Here is a 17,505-nt window from a genome sequence, read left to right on the forward strand (position 1 = left end):
CAAAGTACTGTTGGTATTCCAGTTCTTATGTTGCAGGATGGGTACAAGGGTCTTACTCCCTTTTCCCTCCACTCCCCTTTCTGCGTATGCATATATGTATATGACTGACACAGACAGACACTTCCGTGTGTGTGTGTGTGTGTGTGTGTGTGTGTGTGTTTGTAGACATCATCATTATCATCATGATTTTCCATGTCACTGCAAGCTCTGGATCTGACTCCCTAGCGCCTCCTTCCAGGCATTCTGACCCTTGTGGAGCCCTCAGCTCAGAACTCTGTCCTTAGACTTGAGCGCTTACTCTGTCCAACTCCCTCCTCCAATCAAATAGGACGACCACTGAAGACCCAACGTGGCATCCTTTATTCTCTCCACAGACTCATGGGGAGCATTCATTCAGGCCACCATTGATGGGGAGGTAAACTCTGTGGTGATGTCTCATTCAGAGGTAACTGAACTGCCAACTGTACTGCAAGGGGACCTGAAATGCCACCCAGAGTGCAATGGCTGTTTGCTACATTATACCAAATTGCTGCAAGTAGCAGTGCTGGCCTCCATCTCCCAACCTGACCCAACCACCCAACACAAGCTTGTCAAGCTTGCTCCACTGCATTACTCCTACCCACCTGACTGCCCCAAACCACTCTTCCTTTCTTCCTACAAAATAATCTTAATTCCATCCCTCTCTCAGACACCCAGGCTTCCAACCTTTATATGATTCTTCATCTTTTTTGCTTCTTTTAAGGGTAAGCTCTGAGATTATTTTTCTACTCTAACTTTAGACACCCTCAAAAGTCCCTGATCTTGGTACCATAGCCATAATTTAGACAAAATAAGAATTCTTATTGAATTTGTTCCAGTACAGTAATGTTTATTCTAAAAGCTTTTCCTATTTTCTACTTAAAAATTAAAATTGATAGGTTATTTCAAAAGCAAATGAATTTGGCAAAGTTGTTTTACACTGGTTTTTCCTCCTATTTAGCAGACTACTTCTAGAAAAAAAATACATAAACTGTACCACTCTCCTAAAGACCTGAGTTTAGGGAATTTGATTTTCTTGAAAAATGTTTCTTTTTTTTTCTCTTATCAGAAGGTTTTATTTTTTTTTCTTATAAATTTATTTTTTATTGGTGTTCAATTTGACAACATAGAGAATAACACCCAGTGCTCATCCCGTCAAGTGCCCACCTCAGTGCCCGTCACCCAGTGACCACCACCCACCCCTAGTGCATTTCCCAGACTTAGGAATCTTTCATGTTCTGTCTCCCTTTCTGATATTTCCCACTCATTTTTCCCCTTTCCCCCTTACCCCTTTCACTATTGGTCTCATTCATTTGGGGAATATAAAAATTATTGAAAAATGTTTCATGCCATCTTCATTGTGACATAAAAGAATAGCACGCCTCCATTTTTGCTTTAATGGGCCAATTGTCATTTGACCATAGAAGACACACTAAGTGAAGAATGAATATGAAAAAAACTATGAAAAAAGTAAGGAAAGGTTTATGCAGAGAGGTGGTAAGATACTGCAAAGTAAACCCTATACTCAGCCTCTGAGGGGCACGATGTTGTTATAGTCAAGGGGCTGAGCTAAGTGCACAACTCAACAGAGAATGCCGAATTGAGCAATAAAGAGGAACTGAAGACGGGTCTGAACTACCAAGCCAGCAAAGGTGATTCCAAAGTGAGAGGTAATAACTTGACTCAGACCCAACTGTGGGGAAAAGAAACAGAAAAAAGGAGGACCTTTGGAGAAAAGCATCCTTCAGTTTGGGTATAGAGAGCTCTCAATGATCATGGAGCTGGAAGATATGTGATACAAAAGAAAACACAAAACTCTGTTATTCACCATTCAAATTTGAGCAGATACACAACAATGGATGTTTATGGGTTAAAGCATCAGGTGAAATGGTGGCTGACTAAATTTACATGCAAACAAGCCTATGGCAAGAAGTGATTTGGGCTCTTCCCCTAAGGAAATACAAAAAAATTTCTAAATTCCAACAAAGAGGGATCCCTGGGTGGCGCAGCGGTTTGGCGCCTGCCTTTGGCCCAGGGCGCGATCCTGGAGACCCGGAATCGAGTCCCACGTCGGGCTCCTGGTGCATGGAGCCTGCTTCTCCCTCTGCCCGTGTCTCTGCCTGCCTCTCTCTCTCTCTCTCTCTCTCTCTCTCTCTCTCTCTCTGTGTGACTATCATAAATAAATAAAAAAAATTTTAAAAAAATTTAAATTCCAACAAAGAGCAAGTGCTTTTCATCATGCTCTATGGTATTTACCTGAGGGATCTGAAAACTTGTGTCTACATAAAACCCTCTACACAGATATTTATAGTGGCTTTATTTACAATTGCCAAAATTTGGAAGCAACCAAAATGTTCTTCAGGGGGTGAGTGGATAAATAAACTGTGGTACATCTAGACAACGGAATATTATTCAGTGCTAAAAAGAAATGGGCTAATAAGCCATGAAAAGACATGAAGAAAACTTAAATGCATATAGCTAAGTGAAAGAAGCCAATCTGAAAAGGCCACCTAGTGTATGATTCCAAATACATGACATCTTGTAAAATACCAAACCATAGAGACAGTTAGAAAAAAAAAAATCAGTTGCCAGAAGTTAGGGGTGAGGGAAGGATGGCCACGCAGAGCACAGAGGATCATTAGGGCAGTGAAAAATACCCTATATAATAGCATAATGGTGGACACGCATTGCTGTATGTTTACCCAAACCTGTAACGCGTACAATACCAAGAATGAACACTAATGTAAACTGAGGATTTGGGGTGAGGACACTGTGTCAACATAGGCTCATCAGTTGTAACAACTGTACAACTCTGATGGGGATGCTAATGAGGGACACTGTGCATGTGTGGGGGCATGGGTATATGGGAAATCTCTGTACTCTCCCCTCAATCTTGATATGAACTGCTCTAAAAAATAAAGTCTATTAAAGAAAAAAAAAACTTTAAAAAAAACACCAAACCAAACAAGTACTTTTTCCTGCCCTCACACATCTTGCTCCGTTGGCTCTGAAATTCTTTCTGAAGCTTTCTACTTTTGCCTTCAAAAACATTACGTGACATCTTGTTGTTGTATTTACTACCTAGAAAACATGGAAGCCTAATTATACTTTCCTCTAAGCCACTGTATAAATAGAATAATAAAAAAGTTACAAGATTGGCTAGTAGCCAGTATTTGTATTAATAAATATAACCAAATATGAGAAAATACAGTAAATATTATAGTAACTGTCAAATTTTTTTTGTTCTTCCAGTCATAGGTAATACATAAAAAAAAGTGCTGACATTTTGCCAATGAGGCCTCTCCCACACCTAAAACTTCCCTGTGGATCACTGTGAGGACTTCCAAACTTTGTAAGTTTTATAAATTATTTCATTTTTAATATCTATGGGCTGTTCAAACTTTTAACCCCATTATCAAATTTACTTTTTTTTTTTTTTTTTGCAATAAGTATCACCTTGACACATAGGTCAAGCTCTCTGGTAAAGGAAAAAAAAAAGTTTTTCCCCTTATTTGATAACTGTATGACGGGCAAAGTGGCGGTTACTTTGTTTTTTAAAACTACTGCTTCTAATACTACCAGTTTAGGACTACTTTTCAGAATATTCCTCCAAAGATGAACAAAATCTGTCTCCCACCCACAAGCACAGGTTCTGTTTGTTTTAAATTACTGTGGCATTAAATCTTGATGAAGAGCAACAGAAAAAATAACGTCGTGGAAAGGAACCTTCTCTCCCCTTCCCATTCTTCCAGCCCAAGTATGGATCTGTTTCCTGTCACACTTGGAAGTTATCCAATCCTTGGCCAGTATTGCCCAAAGCAGGGGGAACAACCAACAGAAGTTGTGAACTGCTATTTGGGATGCTCCTGCATCATATTCCCTGTACCTTCCCTCAGACACTCACCACCTTTGCAATTCGTCATCTATCTGTTTCCCCCACAGCCAACATCATACAGCTTTTCGGTGGCACAGCAGGACTTACTTAAGCCCCTGAGGCCCACACACTCTTTCCACTACATCATGCCGCCTCGTGACTGACCCTGAAACCACCTCACTTGGTCTTGGCAGGCTTATTTGGAAGGACTATGCAAATGAGTGAATTGTTTTACCCCCCTTCTTCTGTTAACATAAATGATCCACACAGCATCTCACTTCCTTTCCTTCACTTTACACGCTGACTACATTTAGTAGTGGCACATTTCACAACTTAATGAACACTCCTACATCTTCTAAGAAATGGCCTTACGCACCCAACTGTAGGGTCTGCTTTTTATACACTACACGTAATCTGCAAAGAAGGATGTCTTTAGAAGAGGTGAACACTAGAAATGGAGATTAGGACTCTGCATCTGAATACTGGCTTCTAGTTCTGCTTTAAAAATCACCCACGGGCTAACACCCACAAATATGTTACAGGAAGTGGGACTTAGGATTGAAACCCATGGGTGTCAGTGCGAACAATTGGGGACCTCTGCCCACAAAGAAGCGAGTGACCAAACACGCTACCCATTCTCCCTTCCTGGGGCCCTGCGCTTATCTCATGCCCTTTCTGCAGGACTATCAGAGTTATAGACACTGAGCTCCTAGATGTCAGCAAAGCATCTGACAGGTGCGCCAAGCGTAGCTGCCTGAGATGGGAAACCCTGGGCTAAGGGACAATTCAGTTTGAAGGCCTCAGAGGTGACTAAGCAACCATACCCAGGGGTGCCAACATCACAGAGGAGCAACACTGACCTGGAGGGAGGTCCATGCACAGCAGGACTTTGTAGGTCATCCCTGGTGAGGTTTTCAGCAAGATGTGCTTAGAGATATCACAAATAATTCACAACTGAGGGGACAGTCAATCAATCAGAGGAAAGAACAGAGATCTTAAAACATTTCAACAGGCTGCAGTGACTGCCACAACTGACCAAACCACCGGCAAAAAAGAATCCAAAGAATTCACGGGAATAAAACCCTACTTTTCATAGTAAGAAATCAACTGCGTATAGATAGGAGGGTGCACTCTGCCCTGCACCCTCCAATCTGCTCAACTGGGACAACACAGCCCTGTTCACAAGTTCTGTCACGTGACCTTGACCCCAGGCTCTGAGCAGGGGAGGCTCCAGGCCACAGATTCACAGCCGCACATCCGTGTTGTGACTCTGACTTCAGACTAGGGGCTTCCTTTGGGTCTCTGGACTCAAGCTCCCATCTTGGGCCCTCCCCTGCTTTGGGAGTTGACTCTAACTCATTCTTTGGGACTCAACTCTTTTCATCAGCTCCCTGGTTGGAGTCTTGTCCCTCCATAACAGTGTGCCTCCTATCTGCCCTTTGGCCTGTTCAGCGGGACAATTCTGCTCCCAAATATCTGTCCAGCTAGACTGCCACCTACACAAGACTTTCTCCAGTTCTATGCCTCACCAAATTGTCCTAACTGCCTTCTGTTTGCTGTCTGCTGCTGGTACCATCCCTGTGAGCATGCCCCAGCCCATGGATATATCTGTTCTCTGGATCTCTGTCTGGACTCTACTCTGGGTCCCAAGCTGATCCCATACTGCTACTGACAGAAACCCAGCTCTTCTTCCTGGCAGGGGCAAAAGGGAGAGGTCTAGAGCAATTCATATTTGAAAGTCTTAAGGATGTTTACTGAACCTGAGTTCAATGAAAGCTGAAAAGTGTGACAGGGTGCCTAAATGGAAGTGTCACCTTGGTTCCTCTAAGTGTAGCACGTAATGATGCAGAAAACATGTGCATCTCACAAGACCTAACAGTTCTAGGAGTAGAGTCCTTGCCCTACACTGGGCACGCCATCTCAGAAGTATTGTTCATATCTCAGCGCTATGTTCTTAAAGAGACAATGACATAAAGGGAACACCTCTAGGGGGATGTAACCAGAACAGCAGAATGCCTGATATCGGGTAATGTAAGAATATTTGTAAGAACAGGGCTGTTGGCCAAGGAAAGGGGGATTTGCAGGGTTGGGGTTCTCAGGTACTAAAGAACTGTCACAAGAAGGATGAGGAGGAGACATATATGATGGAGGACAGCTTGGACTCACAAAGGGACACAGCAGAAGAGGTGGGCTGAGGCAGTAGGTGCTGATCCCATCTCCACTCTAGACTCGAGTGACCCTGCATCTCTGGCCTGAGTCTCCCCCGAAGTCTGGGAGGCTACGGTTTCGAAGGCCCCTCCCTGCTCTCAGCGCCCATGATTCCTCATCCTTACAATCACTTCAGTCTAAGGAAGATGATAGGCCTGGCCTTGCCTGTTCTGTGGCCTGGGACACCAGGTTGGTTCTTAGGACTCCCAAGGGCCCCCTTCTAGGAAAAAATTAAGCTCGCTGAAGTAATGTGTGAAACGAGTGGTCATAAGCTGTATGTTTCAGGAAATGAGAAATGTAGAAATTCTGAAAAGAGAAGGTGTGGGAGGCAGAAAAATGTCCACCCCCTCCCCAAGATGTTCACTTCCTAATCCTTGCAATCTGTGGCTGCCACCTCGTACGGAATGCAATGGTAGGGTATGACGAAGTTAAGGATCTTGGGAGGAGGAGCTCATCCTGGATTATCTGGGTTCTGAAAGCCATCGCAGGCATCCTTAGGAGAGGGATGGTCGGGAGACCAGACAGACACACAGAGGAGAAGAGAACTTGAAGGGAAAGGCAGAGGCTGGAGTGACACGGTCATAAATCAAAGTAACGCCTGTCTCCACCAGGAGCTAAAAGAGGTAACCAACAGGTTTCCCCCAAAGCCTCTTGAGGGGACACACTCCCGACCTCCTGCTGTGAACTCTGACCCCCAAAACTGTGAGAGAAGAAATCTGTTGTTTGCAGCCTTCAAGTGTGTGGTCGCTTCCTACGGCGGCCGCAGCAAACTAACACGAAGGTTTTCTGCTTACACTTTTGGTGTTGCCCCAAAGTGGGCCGTGGTAACCTGTGTTAGGGGAAAAGCCTGAATTTTTGGGTATTTTGATGGTCGCATCCCCATACACACACGCCAGCCCAGAAGAAGCGCAGCTCTGCTTTGGAAAGTGTTTCGGGGCAGTGTCAAAAGTATCTTCGAAGCCATTCTTTACACTTATTTTACTAATAATCTCTCCTTCACAGGGGATTTCAGCAGACAATAAATCTATGCAAGGCAGACAACCGAGTGATTCCAACCTCTCCCCAGCAGGCCTGGCTGCAATAGAAGAAATTATGCGGCAATTGGGCTACAGAAGAAAGACTACCGAGTAGGTGGGAGCTTGTCTTGACTCTTCATTGTCAAGTGGGCTGCATTTCTCCCCGTTCTCTCCTGGCAGCATCCAGCTCTCTCCTTGCAGGATGATAAATGCTACAGAGGTGAGGACAATGAGATCATCCTGAGCCCAGGAACAGGCCTCCCTGGACTCCCATTCCTATAGAATGCCATCGTGGGAAGTCACTCTCTTGCCGCTGCTGTCACCCCCAGGGGACCACCTGGTGGGACCATGTCAGATTCAAAGAGATGGTTCTTCTAAGTTTCTAATTTCTCTTTGATAAAAAACATCATTACTATTTTTAAACAAATAAAGGTGAAAGTCCCTTTAAATTCAGGGAAGAGAAAAAGGAAAGATGCGTATAAAACTACCAGTTAAACTGCATGAGGCTGATGATGGTTGTTCATTTGTCTTCTGCTCTTTTGAGCTTCAGTACAAGAGAATATCCACTGTTGAGTGGAAACAGAAGGGTATCCCAGGTTTAAGAGCTACTTTTGGTTCTTACCACTTCCACATGTAAGTCCTTGGGCAAATCATTTCACTTCTGTTCAGCTTCATTTCCCTCATATGTAAAATAGGGCAACTGAGTAAGATAACATGTGGCGTGGGACCGTGGTTAGCCCATAGGTGTTTGGTGATGTTTGAGGAACAAATGAATTATGTGTTCTTCATCCAAGCCTAGACAATTCACCCCTATTTTTTTTCAACTTTTTCCTTGATCACAACATAAATTTTGTTATTTGTAGTTCTTCCAATGGTCATCAACATCTGCCAGAGTTTATCATGTCTAGGAAGAGGGATCTTTTATTATCTTAGAAATTCGAATTGGCAGAGGGCATGTTTTCTCTTCCACAGCAGCACTGCTGTTTCTCTTCCACGGCAGCAGGTTTATAATCCAGAGATTTATATGAAAGAAAGTTGGTCAGGCATTATGGGTGATATAGAACAACTGTTTTTGGTACAGGACTAAAACCGTTTGCTCTTCAACCTAAAACAGAGCTCTACGCAAGTTCCTCCCTCCCAAACACCAACCCCCTTCCCCTGTCCCCGTCCCCCACCACTACCCACCAAAACTATCCTTTTTCCCTGATCCCTAGTCACCAGGAAAGCAGGCTGCGGGAAGCCCAGCCTTTACTCAGTAAGAGGCTGGAGAATGAGACACAAGTGGGCATCCCATAGGCCCCAGGGATGACAGCTCTAAGCGTGTGGATCAGAGAAGGCCTAAGGAGTAGCTAGTTCCATCTGGGGACCGACCAGGGCTGGTCCCCACACCACCTAGTGAGACTTGCACTCCATTCAGAAGCAATGGCTTCTACAGAGGGCAAGGAGTTCTGCTTATGGGTGTTCTTCCCTCTACTTCTTCACGCTTTCTACCTCCTTATGGCAACCAGCATAGCCTCCCCCCAGTACACACACACATTCTCACTAGAGACACATCCTCATGCCTTTGGACTCCCCATATAAGCACTGCTGACCTTGTGACCCCTGAAAATCCTATTCCTCTACTAAAGAAAAATCTTACATGAATTAATTTTTCCATCTCTGGGGCAGCTATGTAGGAATCACATACACATGGCTTTAAAGCTTGATTCCAGATGCAGTCTCAAATTGTGAGCCAATTGTATAGAACCACGTTTTCTTTTTTTATTTTTTTATTATTATTTTTTTCATTTTCTTTTTTAAATAACTATTAACCCCACAATAAGAAACTAGGATATTATCATTTCTCTTGGGACTTATTAAAAACAAAAGAAACACATAAAAAATGGAGCAACTTCTATATACATTCTACATTTATGGATGAACACATTTTAAGGAATTTGCTGGGATAAAGGAAACATTCTAAATAATTCTATTTACTTTTCTTTTGAATGACAATTTTTATTTGGGGTGGCCTCTGTGTCTATCAAATAGACAGTATGTCTATCTATGGCCATATTCGTGGCTTGAAGACAGCTTATCTAAACCCTGCAAACAGAACAGCAATACAGAGATTGTTGTTCTCACTGAAACTACAACAATGATGGGTCTCTCTCAAGACAACTGTCAAATACTTGCAATCATGCTAAATAGAGGCCATGCAGGACACATGGAAATCAAACCTCACTCCTTAGCCCTCTGAAAGTCATTATGACCAAAGTAGTTATTATTTTAATCAAGTCCATTTAAATCATGATTTAAATTACCAAATAGGATAAATCAATTTAATCAGTTTTATTTTTCAAAAAGTACATTTTTTTTGTCCTTCTGACCTAACCTGATTACATATTCTTTAAAATTCAGTTGAGTATGGGTTTTACTTTTGGAAGATACACTGTATATATTTAAATCAGTGATTTGTGTAAACCATACTCAGAAGTGTATCCCTTAATAATGCAAGAAGATTCTTTTGAGACAAAAAAAAAAGCAGTATTAATGTCTCCCTTGTGCTCTTACTGCTCCTCCCTCTTCTATCCTTAGAGTTTCTTTGCTTTTGCACAGATTACTTCATTCTCAAGAAGTATCTATTCATCTGTCTACTTGAAACTTGGTACTTTTGAAGAGGACGCCAAGGAGTGATGGTCTTATCTCCATATAATGCTATTAACTGGCATGGTTTCCACAGATAAAACCTATAGATGGAGAAGAAAAACATGATTTCTGGAGTACACAGTAAGATTTTTTTACTTTGCCACTTACCAAAGTGGCTCTCACGGACTCTAATTTGGTCATGTGCCAGTGGTCAACATTTTAAGAGGGCAATCTAGAAGCCAGGCACTAGGCTTATTAGCTCACGTAGAGATTCAGATCTGACAAAGCTTACGGTTCAATAGGGAACACCGATACGAGACGGTTACTGCACAAATAACTATACAACAATGACGGCTTTGAAGAAGTGCGTGGTGGCAGGGCAACCCCATTCAGACGTCTTCTAGAAAGTAACATTGCTTTTTTATTACTCCTAAAACCTTTTAAAAAGAGGTCACAGAAATATATTGTCTTGAATATTGTATCAATTGCAAGGTAAGCTACGGTTATGAGAAAGAGAGGGCTCTAGACCCAGACAGATGTAAGTAGAATCCTTGTTTTTGCTGTGGTGCCTCAAGCGACTCATGGTAAGGGCCATAGTTCCTTCACAAGATTGTTGTCTAGTGTGGCACACAGAAAGCACTCAGTATGTAGCATAATCTCAATAACCTACAAGGAATAATTAATAATTAGAACTTATTCTTTGACGTGTCACGATAAGGTCAATTTTCCATTCATAGTTCTATCTTTACAAAAATGTTCAAATGACAGAGAGAGCTCAAAAATCCGTTTAGGAAAAAACACACCATGACTTCTGTGATTTTTCTTCACTTGGGTTGGCCAGCAGGTATCCCTTAGTTACACAACGGAGGCACACTCTAGATTCTTCTCAGCAGATATAAAAACTCAGGCGAAGACAATTTATACCTCTGTGCTCCACAGCCTTCTATCAGTATCAGAAAAAAATTCTGGAATTGGGGCTTTTGAATTAGAATTTTTAAAATGCTGAACTCCGGGATCCCTGGGTGGCGCAGCGGTTTGGCGCCTGCCCTTGGCCCAGGGTGCGATCCTGGAGACCCGGGATCGAGTCCCACATCGGGCTCCCGGTGCATGGAGCCTGCTTCTCCCTCTGCCTATGTCTCTGCCCCTCTCTCTCTCTCTCTGTATGACTATCATAAATAAATTAAAAAAATAAAAATAAAAAAAATAAAATGCTGAACTCCTCTAGGGCGGTTGAGCGTCTTCCAGGTCATTAATTACGTGACCGAGAGGGTGCAGCCGGAAGAGTCCCTTGCAGGCAGCTCAGGTTCACGCAGTCCAAGAAGCACCTCCTACCACACTTTCAGCTTCTCTTATTCTGAATTCCCTCAGTACTTACAAACCCCCAGCCCACGTGACGGGTTGGTCACAGCTCCTTCCTTCACTGGGCACTCGCTGCCGACAGTGTGGTCCCGGGCGCGCCAACAACGGACAAGGCCGCACCTTCAAGGAACTCCCAACCTCTGCTGGGCCGTATTAAGCATCCTTCAGACTCGTGGCCAACAGCCCTTTACAACCTTCTTGGGATAAAGCCCAAGTCAGAAAACAAAGAAATACGTGTGGCTTCTGTGTTTTTTAAGTGAAAAAATGAAGGATTTTAACTTGAAACGGGGAATGGGACCGTGTTACGGATGAGAGAAATGGGGCTCTCACAGGAGAAAAGATTTGCCCAAGGTCGTAGGGCAAGTGAACGGCAGAGCTGAAGCAAGACGCTAATTCATTCAGCTCAGGGCTTTCCCACCCCGTTTGCTGAGCCCTCTTGTCTGCCTGGCATCGGGTTGTACTGAGAACACAATGAACAGACCCGCCTCCCCCATAAACTGGACCTCCCGCCCCCTCTCACGGTGGGAGGATTCACCTCGGGCCATGGCCTGGGCGGCACAAGGCAGGGCAAGCCCAGCTCTTCTGCGCCACCCCGTCCTGAGGTGGCTCCTGGCACCCCAAGGCTCTCGCTGGCTGTGGGGCCCACGCGGGCCACAGTACCCAGCAGTGCCTTCGCTAGCCCCTGGCTGCCACAGCCCAAACTTTAGCAGCCAGGATTTCACAACGCCTCCCGTCCAACCCCGGCCTGCTGAGAGCCTGAGTCACCTGGGTTTGCACGAGCAGGGAAGGCTGTGACCGAAAGACGGCAGGCCATTCTGCAGAAGCAGGGGTCGCCCGCAGTCGTTCCGGAATGAGATTCCGGGTGGCACACTTCCGCAGCGCGAAGGACACTGGCTGCATGCGGAGTGTGCCTCTAGTTCTGGGAGAAGAACTTCTCTTACACCCGAAGTCTAAGGGAGAAATAACCCCAAGTCATTCTTTGATGGTGAAGTGGGGCCCCTGAGTGGCCAGGGGACGGAGGACTGTCACTCGGAGCTGCTGAGACTGGGGCAGAACAGGATCCCGTGGGTGGCCAGGGAGACCCTGTCCGTCCAGCCGTTCACGGGAATCGCTCCTGGGAACCCAGGGCAGCTGGGAGATGAGAAGTACAAGCAGAGAAGACCCGGCAAACATTTGCCGACGCAGTGACTACGGGGACGGGGCTCCTTCACACAGGCGCTCCATCGAGGGGCTTTTCCGGACAGCGCAGCCTCAGGCTGAGCGTCCAGAGCCCCTTCTGCACATTCCTATTGCGATGTATAATAATCGCCTGTGTACTTGTCAGTCACATCCATTCTTGTCTCCACAGATTCCAGCATGGTGCCTAACACCCAGTGGGCATCAGAAAAAGGTCAAGTGAGTGAAAGGATGACCCGCGACACGGTGACTACAAACTGAAGGCACAACTAGGGCAGAGGTAAGCACGAGTTATCTCAGAGTAGAAAAGAAAAACAAAAACGGATGGACGGAAGGGATCTTCCTTAACCAGTCTGAGGGCAGAGGGCTGCCCACCCCTCAGCAGCCCCTGAAGCCATCAGCCACAGGACAGCTGTTCCCTTCTATTTCTGGGGTAAAGAGACACATCTTATGGCTAAACATCTACACGTTCCCATAATTACCAAAATCGAGCGTTACAACTAAGAGGAGGGGGAAATCATAGATTCACCTAAGTGAGGTGAGACTCTCTATTCATGTGCCAGCTCCATCTCCCAACTCAACGTCTCCCTTAGAAACCTACAGGCTCAGAGTTCAAAAGTGGACCGAGTCCTGGGTCCCAATGGGACACACTTTCCGATTTACAAGGCATGTGCTCTCAGGGCAGAACTTGTCAACTTACTTTTTCCACGTCTAGATCAGCATCCTGCTTCTTCAAAAAACTGTAGAAGAAAAAAAAAAAACAGACATCAAAAGAGAACTGAACACTCTTTGCCTATAAACCTCCCACAAAGTACCACCATAGAATTTCCATTTGCTGCAATCAACTTGCCCACAACTCTTTTTTTTTTTTTCCTCATTTACACAATTGTTGCTAAGTCACAGCTGCCACGAACACCTGCCTGCAACTACAAAGACCTGGCCTTGTACCAAAAGAGGAGGCCAACACAAGATTTTGAGTTTCTGGAGTCAGGAAAAATAAAGATGGAGCCTTACAGACACACACACACACACACACACACACACACACACACACACACACACACCCCTTCTGGGTTCCTACAAGTCATCCATAGTTGGGATATATTAAAAAAAAAAAAAAGAGCCTTCTAAGGTCTTATTCAACTCATCTCTTGGCTTAACTCTTCCCTTCTGTGGACCTCAACCCATCTGTGCCCCACTTCCTAGACTGTGGGTGGGCCTTACTGTCAAAACCACCTTCTTGGTATGGTCCCTCTTTCCCATCAGCTGGAGTTCCCCTCTAGGAGAGGTGTGCCAACCCCCCAGCCTGCACCGACGTGTCCACGGGACTCCAGCCCCAGGATTACCTTAGAACCTTGTGCCAACACCCCCCGGCAGAGCTGGGTGCTGATTTTGTAGCACCCCTGCCCATGTCACATTGATCTTTAAAGTGCCAGGAGGACGACGGCGGATTTCCAGTTTGCTCATGCACTCCGCCTACAACCTGCCAGTATGATGGTACCTCATTTATTATTTGCAATTTTAGCTGTTTGAACTGTTTTTTTTTTTTTAAGATTTTATTTATTTATTCATGAGAGACAGAGAGGCAGAGACATAGAGACAGAAGCAGGCTCCATGCAGGGAGCCCAATGCAGGACTCGATCCTGGAACTCCAGGATCACGCCCTGGGCTGAAGGCAGGCGCTAAACCACTGAGCCATTGAGGGATCCCCATGAACTAAGTTTTAATAAGACGTCTAAAGAGAATAAAGATACTTGAATGGAATTATGTTGACCATGTGAGGGCAGAAAGGAAAACGTTTGAGGAATGAGAATAAAAAAGCAGAAACGATTTTTCCTATCTTAGTAGAGACTTACACTTTTTTTTCCATTAGGATCCCTAGCATCCCGGTCCACGGTTTAAAATACTGCCATCATAGATCACTCTCCCCATCAAAACCATCCATCCCCACACACGCACAAAAGAATTTTTGCACTGTTTGAAAGGGTGCATAATTAACAGTAACATCTTTGTTTTGTTTAATCAAAGATGACTCAGAATGAAGGGAAGAAAAAAAAATGACCATGGGGAAGAGAATTAGAAACTCATATATTGTCTTCCGCAGATGGGTATTCAAATCATGAACTCACTGCAGACATGCAGGAGAACTAGCATGGGGCTGGAGGGAGAGAATGTGCTAATGAGCATGCCACTGCAGCCGTACCTTAGCAACCCACCTCGCCCCATCTCCTGCTTGCTTCTGACCTGCTGTCCTGGCCTAACCAGGGAAATGCCACCTGGCAATACATGCCTTTCTCCTGGCTAACCCACTGGGGATGCGGATCCTGCTGAGTTGTAAAAAAAAAAAAAAAAGGGAATCCATATTGTCCAAAATTTTTAACTAGCCTCCCTATAACCAGCAAAGAGTAATTCGGTACCATGAAAGCTCTTCACCAGGGGTGCCCCCGTGGCACAGTCGGTTAAGCAGCTGACTCTTGGTTTTTGGCTCCGGTTAGGATCTCAGGGTCATGAGGTCGAGCCCTGCACTGAAGGTCTCTCTCTTCTTTTCCCTCTGCCCATCTTCCCCGCCCCCCCCATAATCAATCAATCAATCAATCAAACAAACCTTTTCACCAAAGGGAACATACATACAGTGGAACTCTGGCTTCCACTTGAACGTTTCCCAAAAGAGGTTTAGGAAGGTTGTCGTTCTGATTCACAGAATGGAATTTTCTATTTGCAAGGTGAGAGATGTCCTCATCTGCCACAGAAAGAGCACCTGGGAGAACCATTAGCCCTTCCCAAAGTAGTGAGGTAACTTAACCTCTCTCCTACAGACAGCACAAGTGCAACTGCGCGGGATGCCCGGTTCAACAACAGGCTCTCAAAGAATGAGCCTTGGCTCCATGGCACTTGAGCAACTGGTAGCAAAAAGGAAAACTGAAAACCTGTCCGGGGCTGCTGGCTCACTATGGCACAGGGAATATCATCTATCCCTCCATATAGGCAGCTTCATCCAATTTCTTTTTCAGGCTTATAAAACAGATGGAGTTAATTAACAAAGACAATACATCTATGCATCATCCTGCAGCCATAACCTAGAAGGATGTCACAGCTTCAACTTCAAAGACTCCCAGCAAGCACAGCCTGAGATATTTTTAGGCATTAGCTCCATTGTTTCAAAGAGGATATGCTTTGGTGAGATAAAATTGCCAGAAAGTAAAATTCACAGGGCAAACACTGTCTGGTATGAAGGGTGGCATTTGTTTTTAAAACCAGGTATATCTGTCGGAAATAAAGGGTGTGTTTCTGAAAAGTTGAGAAGAGATAAATTTTGTCATCAGATGTTGAAGTGAACTAGAAGCACCTTTTATTTGGGGCGCCTGGGTGGCACAGTTGGTTGAGTGTCCAACTCTCGGTTTTGGCTCAGGTAGCGATCTCACGATCCTTGGACTCCCTTTCCCTCCCCGCCAAGTGCACTCTCTAAAATAGGTAAGTAAATCTTTAAAAGAAAAAAAAGACAGAAGTACCTTTTGCCTTACATTCAAAACAATTATTCTTCAAAAAATGATCAATTTTCCTACTTTATTTCTATTCTAAAACTAAACTTTTGAGATATTCAAGTTTTAAGTTTCCAAGGCTTTAAGGCAAGAGGGACCTCTCCTTCCCCGCGTGTGTACGTGTCTGTGCGGACACAGGCGCATGTAGGTCTACAGACATTTTCAATAGTTGACTCTGCATTCCGCCGCGGGCTTGTGGGCATCAGGGCACTTTCCATGCTTTAATTCTTCCTGCTGAAGTCGTGCTAATGTTTTGAGAAACATGACTGAAGTGACCCAGATTCCCCAGTGGAAAAGGCTGATCCATGGATGTTGCAAACGTGTGACTGCCTGCAGGGAGGGAAGCCAGAGGATAAGGCCCTGGCCAAAAAACGAGCTGCTCCCAACTATTTAGATCCGATCAAATCCTCTATCTTTGGGAGGATGCAGAGAGAGCTTTGTTTTTAGAGAAAACTCTAAAAATAGAACTAACTGAGAGGCCTTCAGCTCTGAGTTCTCCCTTGATGCAGCCCACCCTGTGGCCCCGCCGCTCTCCTGTTTCCAGCCTCCCAGGGGACATCTCCCGTGGCGCCCCCCACGGGCACCTTACCACAGGGCAGAGGAACGCACAGGCACAAAGGGGCGTCAGCCACACGTTCAGACAAGGGGTAAGAGGCTCGGCAGGGCCACAGGGCAGACTGGGGGTTAAGAGGCTGGTGGAAGGTGGGAAATTGAGGCAGAGGCTGGCTAAGGAGCCAGCCAGTGGGAAGCTCCCTCCTGCAGTGACCCCGTCTTTTCTACTTGCCTCTGTCCTGGGAAGGGCCAGAAAACTAGGCGCAGCCCCCAGCAGACTCCTGGCACCAGCTGTCACTCCAAACTCACCAACCCTGCCCGGTGAGTCTAGCTTCCTCCCAGGCAGCTGTGGCTGTCGGGGGCCCGGGGCAAAGATCGCCTTTCCGCTCCTGTTTCCCTTTGGTCCCACTTCTGTGCAGAGCCAGACTTCCTCGCGTCCGTGTTGCTCCAGCACGCTACGCAGTACCTGTTCCACGGTGTCCCCTGCTCGCAGGCCGGTGTGTGTGCGCGGCCAGGGCTGTGCTGCGCGCCACGGGGGCCTGGGCCGGCTCTGCTGACCGAGGGGGCGGGGGAGGGCCGGTGACCGTGGCCGGGGAAGAACCCACCCGACGGGGGTGAAGGAAGCGAAGCCACACGCTGACTCAAGCTGCAAGTTCGGCAGGGGGGTGTGTGCGTGTGTTGGGGAGGGGTGGGCGACGTAGGCCCAGGGTGTGCCCACATACCACACATAGCATACGGACAACCAGGGCATGGCCCTGCTTTCCACTCTGTCCTGGGTTGCGACCTATAAATAAGTGACAGAGATCCAATCTGGAGATTCTGCTGTTATTTTTAATATTAGCCCGTGTTTCCTTTTTACTTAAAAAAAAAATTGGGGGCTAAGAAGCGAGGTTCGGTATGTGAGAGTCATAATCACAACTCCCATGTGAAGGAGACTTAAGGGATATGACAAATCCAAGATTTAAATCCTGGTTCTGCTTTTTGTTTGATTATTTTAAGAAAAGGAAGATCGGGAGAGAAATGAAATCTACTTTTCCCTTGCCACAGAATCTTCTCTATTTCCAGTTTGACCCTTTTCTACTTCTTGAAAAAGACTTAAAATATTCATCAACCTGCCAAAAAACATCTGCATGTT

General features: G+C 45.5%; 1 protein-coding gene across 3 annotated transcripts in view; it reads right to left on the minus strand.

The window, feature by feature from the left end:
• The window catches only part of FYN (FYN proto-oncogene, Src family tyrosine kinase), a 210,720-nt gene that overhangs the window by 169,508 nt on the left and 23,707 nt on the right, over positions 1-17,505 (minus strand). For 2 of the 3 annotated variants that reach the window (XM_055330828.1, XM_055330826.1), the window contains exon 2: positions 12,980-13,019. The exons of the other annotated variant lie outside the window; for it this stretch is intronic. The gene's annotated coding sequence lies outside the window, so the exon portion shown is untranslated. The remainder of the gene's footprint in view (positions 1-12,979; positions 13,020-17,505) is intronic. 3 annotated transcript variants of the gene reach the window in all.

This window comes from Nyctereutes procyonoides, unplaced genomic scaffold, assembly GCF_905146905.1.
Source record: "Nyctereutes procyonoides isolate TBG_1078 unplaced genomic scaffold, NYPRO_anot_genome, whole genome shotgun sequence".
NCBI classification, from domain to species: domain Eukaryota; kingdom Metazoa; phylum Chordata; class Mammalia; order Carnivora; family Canidae; genus Nyctereutes; species Nyctereutes procyonoides.